Source organism: Heterodontus francisci, chromosome 37 (genome assembly GCF_036365525.1).
Source record: "Heterodontus francisci isolate sHetFra1 chromosome 37, sHetFra1.hap1, whole genome shotgun sequence".
NCBI classification, from domain to species: Eukaryota; Metazoa; Chordata; class Chondrichthyes; order Heterodontiformes; family Heterodontidae; genus Heterodontus; species Heterodontus francisci.
In genome coordinates this window covers 8,035,262-8,049,847 of record NC_090407.1, presented here as the reverse complement: position 1 = coordinate 8,049,847, position 14,586 = coordinate 8,035,262, and the positions used below count along the sequence as shown (strand labels likewise).

The 14,586-nt window shown below is 42.4% G+C and overlaps 1 long non-coding RNA gene across 1 annotated transcript in view; it reads right to left on the bottom strand.

The window, feature by feature from the left end:
* Window positions 1-14,586, bottom strand: part of LOC137352038 (uncharacterized) — a 91,316-nt gene that overhangs the window by 25,448 nt on the left and 51,282 nt on the right. The window contains exons 2-3 of the long non-coding RNA XR_010969623.1: window positions 5,230-5,528; window positions 1,853-1,942 (exon numbers count right to left, since the gene is read on the bottom strand). This is a non-coding gene — a long non-coding RNA (uncharacterized lncRNA). The remainder of the gene's footprint in view (window positions 1-1,852; window positions 1,943-5,229; window positions 5,529-14,586) is intronic.

Below are 14,586 nucleotides of genomic sequence, written 5' to 3'. Positions count from 1 at the left end.
AATATCAGTGCAGTACTGATGGGATGAAGCATTGTCAGAGGCACTAGCTTTAGGATGAGACGTTAGATGCCCCATTTGCCTGCTCAGGTGGAAATAATAGATCCCAAGGTGCACAGGAACAGGAGGAGGCCATTCAGCTCCTCAAACCTATTCTATCATTCAATGAGATCATGGCTAATCTGTGACCTAACTCCATATACCCACTTTTGCTCCATATCTCTTAATACCTTTGATTAACAATAATCTATCAATCTCCGTTTAAAAGGAACAGTTGATCTAGCATTAATTGGCATTTGCAGAAAAGAGTTTCAAACTTCTACCACCCTTAATGTGAAGAAGGTGTTTTCTTAATTTCACTCCCGAAAGGCCTGGCTCTAATTTTTAGATTATGCCCCCTTGTCCTGGACTCCCCAACCATTCGAAATAGTTTCTCCCAATCTACCCTATCTGTTCCAGGAAAAGCTCAAAAATTTCCATCTTCGCTGTCTTCAGCGCATTATGGGTATATCCTGGGCAGGACAAAATCACAAATGCAGCAGTCCTCTCAAAGGCAGAGCTCCCAAATGTGTTGGCACTAATCAAACAGAGGGGGCTTCGGTGGATCAGACACGTCCGCAGGATGGAAGACGGTCCCATACCCAAGGACCTTCTATATGGCGAGGTAGCCAAGGCCAGACGGCCAGTGGGGCGTCCAAAGCTCCACTTCAAGGATGCTTGCAAGTGTGACATGAAGACCCTAAATGTGGACTACCGCACCCGGGAGTCACTAGCTGATGAAAGAGGGAAATGGCAACACATCCTGTGGACTGGTGTGCTCTACCACGACAACCAGTGGCTACAGCAGCTCGGCAACAGGCGCCAACGTCAAAAATAACAACTCACAGCGTCACTTGGCAGCTTCACATGCGGCACTGCTGGCAGAACCTGCCTCTCAAGGGTTGGCCTTCTCAGCCATCAGTAAAGGTACAGCAAGAGAAGACACCCCACCTAAATGGATTGTTGGCTGCGTGTCCATCATCTTTCATAGATGGAAGGATACCAACCAACTCTATTGGTTTCTCTTGCAACAGAGACCTATCCTGACCAACATTCCTTCCTCAACCAATCACCAGCAGAACAAATTCACTTGTGATTTATCTTATTTGCTGTTGGCGGGACTTTGCTTTGTGCAAAATTGTTGCTGCATTTGCCTACAAAACCACAGTGACTACAAAAGTAATTTACTGGCCGAGACATCCTGAGGATGAGAAAGGTGCTACATTAATCCAAATTCTCTCTTTTTCTTAAATGCTAACCTTTTTGTTTTCTCTTTTCAGATACCTACTGTGTATTCCTAGCATTTTCTGTTTTATTTTTAATTTCAGACTGGCAGATCTTCCGTAACATTATTCACTGCGAATCAGAGGACATGCTGCTTTATAATAACAGGGATGTTATATTAAAGACAGATATCTCACTTTTGCAGTTTTTTTTTTAAAGTTAAAGTTAACTGGTTTGAGTGTTTCGGTCCCTGAAAATACATGACTCACGTCTGTATCTACAAGAAAGTTCTTTTTTAAAAAAAGGCCAATTTGTTAAATCAAATTAGTCAATAAAATGCCCTAGAGCAAAATGACTGCATTTCCCATGAATTCATCAAACAATCCAGCACATTATGAAGGGATGCCTGATGCCCTTTATACTGTACCTCTTGCCTGCATGTGTTTTTGTATAAAAAGGGGATAATTTCTGTAAATATTCAGGCATTTACTACCTCCAGGTGCTTACCCATTGTCTCTCGAGACAAGGAGGCCAAAGATAGTCAGATAGGAAGATAGTCAGGCATTTACTAAGTTCCATCCATTTATCCTACCTTGCACTGCTTCTAGATAATCAGTGTCAGAAGTGGAGTAACTTTGCGAATGATCCCCATAGGCTTTCTTTCCCCCTTACTGCGTAGCACCTGAAAATGGAAACAATCGTTGTATAAATTAGCCCCAACTAAGAATCCTCCAACTTTCCACATGACTACAGGCAGGTCATAGGAAAACGATGCAAACCTGATTTCAGTGACCAAAATACTGAGTGCTCTTTTTGCTCTCTCTTCTACCACAGTGATTCCACACGAGTTTAAAACAATCCTTCTTTCTTCAGTTCGTATGAACCTCTGATACCTTGTGCAAGTTTGGCTGCTTAGATTCATCAATCGAATTTGAGTCACAAATGCCTAGAGGCACACACCCAAGAATTAAAATTCATGTGAGCTTCTTACTTTGTATCCCAGTTGTCCTCATCGCCTAGCAGGGTCACTGACTTTGAGAGATTCAGTCCAACTTGCAAAGAACCAGGCTATCTAGTGTGAGAGTGCACACTGTCAGAAGCACGTCACACCCACAGTCTGTAATCCCATCTGTGCTGAATCATATGATAAGCCCCCTCCCCTTCTCATTACATCATCCACTCAGCTGAGAGCTAAACTGCAGTTCAGCTCACGCTATGGAAAGCTGATACCAGCTGATAAAAGACTCCAGTTATTCCACCCAGCAGTGAACATGAAGGCAGGGCTCTCATCGCAACCTGTGTCTTTTAAATTCTTTCCTGTCCTTCGCTACACTTCATTATGCAAGGCAATGTTTCCAAACTATGGCAAGCAGTTGTTAATTTATAAAAATTAAAGTGGACTGAAAGTACTCGTATTACAGAAATCTTCCACTCAAAAGAAATCACTCAACAAAAACCCTGCCTTCTGCCAAATTTGATTTTAACTAGTGACTTTGGGAGAGGTTTTGCTCAGTTCATTTTATGAAGGTTCAGAGAAGGCCAGTTTTGTCGAGACCTAGGGCAGATTTGCCCTCACATTCTTCTTGCACTAATGAAATATCCAGCATGATCCAAATGACTTCAGTGCTCACAGAATAATTGAGAAGCAGAAGGACTTCATTGGAACAAACACAACACAGAGCCTCACTAGATTGAATAACAGAGCTAAGGAGAACATGTTACAGGTCCTCCTTTCCATTGTAAAATGGTTTGGTAAGACAAATACCTCTTACCTGTTTCCAACGTTCATTTACGCAGGTGCAACGTCTTTTAACATCCCTTGCCACCACCCCCACTCTTAAATTTACCGCAGAGGAACACAACAGTAGCTCAAATTCAAGGAGAGAATTGCTTTATCATTCACAAGACAGGTTGTCTGATTAGGCCTTGCCAGAAGCCGGAACTCTTTACACAATGCATTACAGTATTAAGCCTCTATGCAGATTTGCTGTGACATCTATCTCGTGATTGATTAGTATCCTGCCAGTATAACGGGTGAGAGGTTGCTGAATAGGTTGCTGGTCAGGACAGTGAGTGAGTGTGTGCGTCTGTCAGTGTTGCTGAGGCTAAAGGAGAGAAGCCAAGGTCAGCAGCCTATCAGAAAGTGCTAAAGTCAGCAGAAACAGCCAATGAGTGAACAGCCTGAGAAGCAGGCTGGGCAACATTACTTTATCTGCAGAGGAGGACATTTGCTCAAGGCTTCAGGATGCAGTGCATCTCAACCACTTTGCCTCCGACAGCCTAGAGCTGTGCTACAGCAAAGCAGAAACAGCTACTGTTCCTACTTTCTATATTTATCAGCTGAACATAAGATAGAGGCTCCAATAAATATTCTACCCAGAATAAACAGAGCTTGCTCTTTTCCCCAGAAAGGAGGTGTTATACGGAGTGCAAAGTAATTTGATTTTGCTCAGATCCACTCAGAAATGTGGAGCGTTAATGCGGCACAGTGGCGCAGTGGTTAGCACCGCAGCCTCACAGCTCCAGGGACCCGGGTTCGATTCCGGGTACTGCCTGTGTGGAGTTTGCAAGTTCTCCCTGTGTCTGTGTGGGTTTTCTCCGGGTGCTCCGGTTTCCTCCCACAAGCCAAAAGACTTGCAGGTTGATAGGTAAATTGGCCATTATAAATTGTCACTAGTATAGGTAGGTGGTAGGGAAATATAGAGACAGGTGGGGATGTTTGGTAGGAATATGGGATTAGTGTAGGATTAGTATAAATGGGTGGTTGATGGTCGGCACAGACTCGTTGGGCCGAAGGGCTTGTTTCGGTGCTGTATCTCTAATCTAATCTAATTGTAGTACTCAGAGGTCAAATCATGTTATATGGCTCGGTTGATAGCACACTTGCCTCTGTGTCAGAAGGTTGTGGGTTCAAGTCCTGCTCCATAGACTTGAGAGCAAAAATCAACGCTAACACTCTCACATAGTACTGGGGGAGTGCTGCACTGTTAAGAGGTGCCGTCCTTCAAATTAGACATTAAATGGAGGCCCTGTCTGCGCCCTCTGGTGGATGTGGAAGATCCCATGGCATTGTTTTTAAACAGCAGGTGAGCTACCCCTGGTGTCCAGAATGATATTTATCCCTCAATCAACTTTAATTAAAAAACACAGATTATCTGGTCATTATGACATTGCTGTTTGTGAGAGTTTTTTTGCGTGCAAATTGGATGCTGTGTCTCCTACACTACAACAGTGGTTACTTTTTTTTTTAAACTCTTTCATGGGATGTGTGCATCGCTGACAAAGTCAGCATTTGTTGCCCATCCATAAATTCCCTTGGCAACTGCGTGGCTTGCTAGGCCATTTCAGACAGCAGTTAAGAGTCAACCACATTGCTGTGCCTCTGGAGTCATACGTAGACCAGACCAGTTAAGGATGGCAGATTTCCTTCCCTAAAAGGTTAGTTTTTATGACATTCACCGATAGTTTCATGGCACCATTACTGAGACTAGCTTTCAATTCCAGAGTTTTATTAATTAATTGAATTTAAATTTCACCAGCTGCCGTGGTGGGATTTGAACCCATGTCCCCAGGGCATTAGCCTGGGCCTCTGGATTAGCAGTTCAGTGACATTACCGCTGTGTCACTGTCGCCCTTCAAAAATACTTCATTGGCTGTAAAGTGTTTGGGATGTCTGAGGCCATTAAAGGCGCTATATAAATGTAAGTGTCTCTTACATGTACAGAATAATGTGGGATATTGTCCTGCACCAGATCAGTTGCCATAATTTGCACAGTTTATTCCAGCAGGAGTCCAAGCTTTTAGCTTCAAGGTCTGCACAGGTTTTTACAACAGAGCCTTGAAAGGAGGGAAGGCAGGGGAGGGAGGAAAGGAAGGAGCAGGGGTTGAGGAAGGAAAAGATTTGCATTTATATAGCACCTTTCACAACTTCATGTTAATTTAAACTTTTAAATCCACGTCCCCACTAACCTGCGTGTATCTCAAGTTGCTGATTCTAACAGATCTTAGTTTACCGATTTCAGAGTTATCCATCAATAAGGCAATGGCACTAAGAGCAACCCTTTAGGATCAACCTTGCAAATAAGAAATATCAGTGCTAATAGGACAGAGTTGCCCAGAATCCAAGAAACCTTGGGCCTTTCTGCTGGCGTTCGGGCACGAGATGAAAGTTGTAATGTGCTGTGCCATCAATTGGCTGGGCTTCGGTTGTTCACATGGGGTTCTGATCTAAGTTATGCCACTGGGGAAGGTGGGTGACAGAACAAAGCCTGGAATGGGGAGAAAATGGAAAAATGGTTGAACAGAATTTTAAAAATATACAGAAACATATATATTAAAAATATCCCATTGTAACACCACAGAAGTTTAATATCAGAAAAGTAAAGGAATCTGACTAGCGTACGTACAAATTATTGTCTCATTTTGTTGACATCATCCTCTGACTTGCTATCATTAATGCCACAGGGGATCTGCTGGTAAATATTTAATGCCTACAACTCACAGCACTCAATAAGGCCCAGGTAGTTTCTATTTGAGGGTGATGTGGAGTCCCATGTGTTAAGTGTTGGACCTGTGCTACAGCTGAACCCTGACCAATTTGGGACAGGTCAGAACCCCTCAAAAGCCCTCAATGTAGACTATACATTTGGAAGCTCCGAGTGAAGAAAGGAGATGTGAAATCGGCAATTAGGGAGGGGCGGGACGTGGCGGGGGTGCTGCGGAGATGGATCTAAGACCCAGGTCTAGTCTTCAGCTGAAGTGGGTTTAGAGCATGAGGGATAATTGGACCAAGACACGCATACGTAATCCAGTCGCCATTTCAAAGTCATACATTCTTTTCTTATACTTGTATTCCCAATGTAAGCAAGCTGTGTAAACCTGTCATCTGTAATTATACCCTTCTACCAGTGGTGATGCCACTGCAGTTCCAGTTGGGGAGGAGATCGGGTTGCCAACTCCAGGATTGCCCTGGAGTTGCCAGGAATTAAAGATTAATCTCCTGGATAACGCTGAGAGATGGACTGTTTTCTTGTTCTAATTTATCTTGTACTTTAAGCATCAGAATTCACACTCATGTAGCTGTAACAATGCAGAATCAGGTCTTTAATGAGACACTGTACTACATGATCCAGTATGTGTGTTTAGGTCCATCACACTTCACAACTCCAGTATGAGTACAGCATACAACGGTTCACTCACATCTCTTAAACTAATTCTAAATTTGATTTCTACATTCCATGCATACTACTACTAAATCATAGTACAAAAATGTATAATAGTGACATCAAAATAACATGAAGCCAGCAGAATGCACTTAATTCTTCCTCAATCTCTTCTGATCATTGTTACCACTGTTATATTGCCCTCTTAATCTCCATGGTAATACTGCCCGCACAAACCCTTCCGATCATTCTATTACTATAAACACAGGTGACCAGATTAATATATTCCACCATCACAGACATGGATGGGTGAATTTCACACATTCCATCAGCCCCTCATGTAATAAGACATTTTTGCCTTCAGCCCAGTTCCACAATGTGTCCCATGCTCAGCAGAAAGCTGTTTTAACTCATCATGTGCTGATCCCAAAGACAGCCTAGGACAGGGGTCGGCAACCTGTGGCTCATTAAGGACTCACGCAGCTTCCGACCTTCATCGACTGAACCCAATTTTTCTCAATCAATTTTTAGAGAATAGTTATCTAAATGTGTTTCTAATTTAAATACAACATCATATATCTAGAAAAACCTTCTTAGCAATGGATATTTTAACAGATAATGGCTAGAACTTATGAAAAGTTTAATCACACAAAGAGGAAATTCTACTGAAAACTTGCTTGGGTCAAAGGTCATAAGTGTTACAACCGAGGCAGGAGCAATGCACTGTCAATTCAGTCCCATTACTCCACAGGTCACAGCATATTATTCAAGTTTCCCACGAACCAGAAACTAGCCAAATCAAACACCCCATTAACCCCCAGAATAAAACACACCAAAGCAGGTATCTTCAAACAGCAAATTAACTATTTATTAATAAACTAAATCTTAAACAATACTATGTCTGAAAAGACTTTATAACTTCTTATTCCTCCTAACCCTCATGCACACGCACATAGATTCAAAAACCAACAGTCAACTGGTACCAAAATGATGTTTTAAATTACAGCTGTTTCTTAGGAATAATAAAAGAACTGTGTTGTAAGTCTTGGTGGGTTACAGTCACAGTTTGGTGAGGTGTCCCAGAGTCGAATAGTCAGATGCCACTCGAAGTCTCCAGGTGAGTTTGATGAACAGTCTGTAATGGATAGGGGCTCACGGCACTTCGGCTGCAGCAGGCATCACACAGATCTTTCAACAAGGAGTATAACAAAGGTCTATTTACATATTGAATTAGCAGTCTATCAATAGAAACTTTACTGAGTTCCCAGAACTCCCAGAAACACGAACGACAACAGAAAGTCACTCCTGAGGCAGAGACTTTTTAGAGACTGGAAGTAAAAAGGAATTTGTTACCTCCAATAATGCAAAGATTCCTTTCCAAAGGTCTTTTCCTCTTTAGGCGAAACACAGCCTGTAGACTAATGTAGATTTTCTGCTGAGAGAGAGACAAATTCTTCCTTCAAGGAGAGCATGCTTTGCCAGTCTGCCAGATCAAATCGGTTCTAGCCAGACTTTACACATTGTTAAACAGATACAATATGGCATGTGATCTCTCTCTTGCTGTTGCTTAGGAAACAGACTTGCAGCTTGCACACACTGTTCCAGAAAATATTAAAAACTGCTCTCAGTCTTAAAGGCACAGAGACCTCCTTATTTTTTTAAATAAAAAAAACACTTCCATGACACAAGTTACAATTGCACTGTTTTGCCAAGCAAAATGACGTCATGCGCCATCACGTTAATGGCTTGCGTATCGCCCGCTAGCCGAACAGGCGAGTCGTTCACGGACATACAAAGCGATAAACTAACCATGGCCCTTGTTTTGAGTCTGTTTGCTACAAAAAAAATTTAATTTGACATAATTGGAGGGGTTGAAATGGCTACAAAGAAGAGAAAAATCGAAGATGAAAATTGAGAATTTCAAAATGAATGGACTGATTCATTCGCATTCATCCCGAATTTGGCTGGCCTCCCTGTGTGTCTTATTTGCAATGAAACAACAAAAAAAAAATCAAATCTTGAGAGGCATTTCACTAAAAAGTACAGTACGTTTGCTGAAAAGTAGCCAGTTGGAAATGCCAGCAAAAAAAAGCAGTGGAGGAGCTGAAGAACAAGAGAGTCATTAAAAAAGGTGTTGCATAAAAATCGATAAATGCTTCTCTGTCGTGTTTCTCATTATTACTGGCATTTGAGTAAAGCATTGTGGCTCTTAAGATATTGCATTTTTCACTAAATTTTAAAAATGGTTCTTCTTATTAAGATCGTCGACTCCTGGCTGAAGACATTGAGATACTCAGGAAGTGTGAACTCTTGTTCGCACAAGAGCATGGAGGAAAATCATAGAGGCATTTAAAAAAACGTGTTCTTTTCATTTTCTTTGAACGCTTTTGTTTATTAGTTATAAAAATATTGGAGCTGGGAGAAACAGCTGTTTGACTGGGCGAGGCAGTTGGTCATGTGGTGAAACCTTCAGAAATACAGCCAGAGTTGGCAACACTGGGAAGAGAAAGAAGGTAAATACAATCTAACAGGTTTAACACAGGCACCTTACATTATAAATGTAAAAATAGGAATTCATAACGGAAACAGATGACAGGAAGGGTGTGCAGACATAAGATTTTTAATCTACTTTGTACAAATAGGTAGCAAGCCTTTTTTCTTGGCAGAGTATATCAGTAAGGGAACAGGTGAGGGTCGTGCAAGAGAAGGAGATGTACAAGGAGACAGAAGGTGGACAGTGAAATTGAGACTTACAGGAAAGAGAAGAATCTAATAGATACAAAAGAAGATATTGAGAGAGAGTGTGGGTGAGAACTACAGTCAGAGCAAGATGGAGAGAATTAAAGAGTGGGTGAAGAGCAACAAGAGATAGAATTATACAATGATTACAGCACAGAAGGAGGTCATTCAGCCCATCATGCCTGTGCTAACTCTCAGAGAGCAACTTAGCTAGTCCCCCTCCCCTGCCCGTTCCAATGAAAGAATCATGAGATAATTTTCTGCAGGAGTTACTCAAAGGAGATCATTTTGATTAGAGCTAAAAGCTTTATTTATTTGCAGATTTACAAACTGCGGACACAACCAAAGAGGAAGGGAAATTTACTCTCCTACATGCATTTCAGACTCAATATAGCCCCTTTATGAGCTCAGCCTGGCAACAGATACACCAGGTCACCACCTCAATGGCATCACAGCTTTGCAGCGATATGGACGTATATTACGCACTCTGTGGTTGCACAGTTCCCTGTGCTACCTTCTGCCATACCAGGTCCTTCAGGAATACGGCCAATCAGACTTGGCAATCCTAGGAGGAGAAAGGCGGCTGACAAAGTGTAAAGTCTTCCACCTTCTGTTTGTGTAACAGGCAAAAGGAAGCAGACGAGAAACTGAAAATCTGAAGCATCAGCCCCTCATTGTGAGTCAGTCTGCAATGCCAGGGCCAGTACAAGCCAGTCATCCCTGTGGCAGGATGCAACTGAAATGCTGTAGTTGGAGACTAGTTTATTTTTCAGTGATTTTTTTCCACACAATGTCAGTCCCTTTCCCTCTTGCTTGTAAGAGGGATTCCATCTGAAAGATCAATACTTGTATTTCGACATTTTCAAACTCTGCTGCAATGAGATACAACAGCAACTTGCATCTCTACAATGCTCATTACATACGTGTCACAGAGTGCCCTACAGGGGGATGAATAGCAAGACATAGAGGGGGAGAGGAAGAGTGTTAAAAGCAGACAACACTGAAGGTGGAAGAGAACGGACTGAAGGCAGATGGCAAATAACATAGGAACAGGAGTAGGCTATTTAGTCCCTTAAGCCTGCTCCACCACTCAATAAGATCATGACTGATCTTCTACCTCAACTCAACCTTCCCACCCAATCCCCATACCCCATTATTCCCTTAAGAGTTCAAAAATCTATCGATCTCAGCCTTGAATATATTCAGCGACTGAGCGTCCACAGCTCTCCTGTGTAAAGAATTACAAAGATTCACAGAGTGAAGAAATTTCTCCTCATTTCAGTCCCAACTGGCCGGTCCCTCATCCTGAGACTGTACCTCATAGTTCCAGACTCTCCAGCCAGGGGTTCAGTTGTGATCAGAAAGGAGGGCAGATTTTTTTTTTATAGTGATAGCTAGCAGTTCAGAATATACCAGGCAACCGAAGATCACAAAGCGCAGCAACAGGACAACCCCAATCTCGTCATTCACAAACAGTGCTGGTGAAAATTATCACCGTTCTTATGGATTTAATTTGGTCTTTAACACCAGTGAGGCGAGGTCACCACAGCATCCATTTTGAGGACCATGTTGCGAGCGACTGAGGAGGTATTGTGGAGAATAGTTACCCAGTTTCCTATTTCGACATCATCAGCCCAAGATATATGTCGGCATTGACTTCCTTTCAAGATGTTGCTACCATGGCAGTGTTTTTTTTCATTCCTTTCATGGGATGTGGGTGTCGCTGGCAAGGCCAGCATTTGTTGCCCATCCCTAATTGCTCTTGACAACTGTGTAGCTTGCTAGGCCATTTCAGAGGGCAGTTAAGAGTCAACCACATTGCTGTGGGTCTGGAGTCACATGTCGGCCAGACCAGGTAAGGACAGCAGATTTCCTTCCCAAAAGGGCATTAGATGAACCAGATGGGTTTTTATGACAATCGCTGATGGTTTCATAGCACAATTACTGAGACTAGCTTTCAACTCCAGATTTTTATTAATTAATTGAATTTAAATTCCACCAGCTGCCTTGGTGGAATTTGAACCCTTACCTCCAGGGTATTAGCCTGGGCCTCTAGATTACTGGTTCAGTGACATTACCACTATGCCACTGACTGGTCATTTCTTCTCTTGGCTTCCGTGCAGCAAAGTGGTCAAAATCTCCAAACCTAAATGACCTTTCACCAACACAACCTCTTTAAAATCGTGGCATCAGACAGCACAGAAGGAGGCCATTCGGCCCAGTGTGTATGTGCCAGCTCTTTGAAAGAGCTATGCATTCAGTCCTCCTGCCATGCTCTTCCCGCACAGTCCCACAAATTTTTCCCCTTGAAGTATTTATTCAATTCCCTTTTGAATGTTACTATTGAATCAGCTTTCACCGCCTTTTCAAGCAGTGCGTTCCAGATCATAACAACTCACTGGTAAAAAGAATTGTCTCGTTCCCCCGCTGGCACTTTTTCCAATTATCTTAAATCTGTGTCCTCTGGTTACCAGCTCTCCCGTCAGTGGGAACAGTTTCTCGATATTTACTCTTAACAAAACCCCTCATAATTTTACTCATTTCTATTTCTCAGCCAGTAAAAACCCATTGAATCTGCATCCAGGGTGAAATAATATTTCATCAAATTTCACGCAAAACCTCCTTGGAGGCTTTCACTGGAACAGGGTCCACATCCAACCTGTTTTACTCTATGAGAGTTTGCAGTCTTCCACAAAAAAACAACCAGCTTATAATTGCTTTATTTTTGGCAACGTCAATCTTGAAGAATCGCACTGCAGTCCTGAATATTTTTCTAAACTCTACTGTGTAACGTCCAACAATGGAAGTTTACAAAAATGTCCATTTCTTTTTGTGGCTGGAAAACATGTCGGTATTGGAAGCTACAGAACCAAACTCCTGTGCTTGCTGTGGGCCCAATGGGCAACCTGGTGCTCTCCGGCATCAATCGCATCCTCTCAGAGGGGCACACGCATGCAAAACGGTTTAGTTCCACAGATAAATTACAGTGACATCCTCATTTCAGCAAAGTGAAAGTTACCCCACAGCCCCTGAGCGATAAAGATATACTTCAGCATTCCCAACTATAAAACAGTAGCAACAAACAGACACCAAGAGCCCACATACAGCAGACTGGATCGACCATTTTTGGTGGATTTTGTGCACATTAAACTGAAGGACGTTAATGCTGGAAAGTTGAATGTTCTCCACTTCTTGTGGACTATCTCAAGTCAGGCACAGCAAATAAGATGCTGGGCAGAGCCTCCTTTAGCTCTGCTCTGGCAGTGTCACATAACATTAGACCCTGAACCATTGTGACATTTTGACTTCCTGCAGCACCTGTGAATGAGTTAAAGCTCCTTGGCTTGTGATTGCATTGGGCTCAAACAGCCAGGAAAGGAGATTTTCATCCAATTGTTCAGGGCTAGATTGAACATCATGTCCTAGAGGTACAATGTGCTAATTCACAGCATCACCCAGTCCAACCTTCAGCTGACTTGTGTTTGGTCTTGGGCAGTAATCTATAGTAATCATTTCCTCCGTCACCTTTATAGACCAATCCGCTATTCCAGTCTCCACGGTTACAATCGACTCTTAAAACCTTTCAATCTCTTCAATTTTCCTCTTGATTCACCATGATTATGCTGTCCTATACACACTTCCTTGTTAAAAATGTACCAACATCCAGGCAATAAACCAACTCAAGGGCGCTTTAAAAACACGCAAATTGAAGAAAGGAGACAGTAGCCGAAAACGTTTTACGTTTTCGCTGCTAAATACATCCAGTGTGGGACTTGTATGTTTAAAAAAAACATACACGGACAGAAAAGTGATTTGCTTCGTCCCGATTGTAATATCAGGTTACAGGATTTAAGTATCTGTTTGAGCTTCTTTTCCAAACTACATTTCAAAGCTTTTTAAATGTTAAGTGCTAAATACAGCACTGACAGCAGGCAATCAGATGTTCGAATAAGCTGCCCTACTCGGTGGGAGTATCTCCTCCAATAGCTTGACTCCGATGAAACAGAACCACAGTTTTAGAATCTTAAAAGTCCTGAGAGAAAAACGTTGATTTCATGAAATGGTGAGAGACTGTCATAGCCCCCAGAAAATACTATCACAGGAGATAAAACAAATCAAAGCCACAAGCATTCTACTTTCAACTCTATATAAGAGGTGACTAAAGATCATTCTCTGCACTGGAAAGGATTACATTGTCCAGCTACACTAACCGAAGGACTCCACTTGACTATTCCCACTCTCTCCCACTCTACAGTAGTCCCTGTACAAACACACTTCTTGTCATCTAGTTCATCAGGATTTGATTTATTGAAAGCTCAGATGTGGCACTTGAAAGCAAATCGTTGAGTCTAATGGGATCTCCCCCCACATCGCCCTCCATCTGCTCACAGCTGACCAAAGAAAATATGTGATCTAAACCCGGACGCTGGCTGGACAGTCATTGTTGAATCAGGACTCAAAGCAAATAATGCACAGTCTGTATACTAATATTTCTCTACAAATTTAATTTTGCTTCTCGAAGTTTTTTTTTTAAGGTTTTAAGATAAAAAGCTCCTGCTGTGTGAACCTTCTATCAATACCTCATGTTTTACAGGGCTGTAGTTAGGTCGCATTTAGTCATAGAACCGTTACGACACAGAAAGAGGCCATTCGGCCCATCAGGTTCATGCCATTTATGTCATACGGCGTATGAATTTGTCTGGGGCGTGAGGGAAAAATGGATGGCTAATTTACTATTGCCCCTTTTGCACTACCAACTCTGACAAATTTATGCCCCACTGCTCCTCGCTTTTTGGCACTGTGCCGAAATTGCTTTTGTATTTTCAGAAAGAAGTTACTGAAATGTCTGACTCCTGGCCACAAGCCAACGCTCTGCTTCAAGCTACACTACAAGCAGCTGGGGCTGTCAGGGAGATATCCTCTTCAGGTCATGTTGTATTGGGCTTGGGAGAGTGTTACTCCTAGTTTTGTTCTTCCTCATACACTGGAACTTCACTCCAAGACCCTGTACTTGGTGCTGAACCAGCCAGCATCATGTCAACTTCAACAATCACCCTTCAGTCCTTTGGTACTTAAGCCTTCAAGTTAAAATTGTACACTCCTGCATTCATGTGAAACTCCTTTAATATCTGTTTGGGCTGCGAGCTCCAGAGGGAGCTTCTTTGCTCCTTATATGGCTCGGTGTCAAACTTTGTTGGATAGTTGCTCCTGTGAAGCACCTTGGAGACATTTCACTGTGTTAAAAGCGTTATATAAATGCAAAATGTTGTTCTATTTTAAAAGTGAACGCTGCCAATGGAACGGCAGGCAAAAGAATTTCACACAGATGTATTTTGCACTGTTGCCTGGGGAACTGTAGGCCACCAATTGCTTCAGCCTTTAAGCTAATCTCTTCTATCAGTCTCTGATGCCCCTATTTCCATCA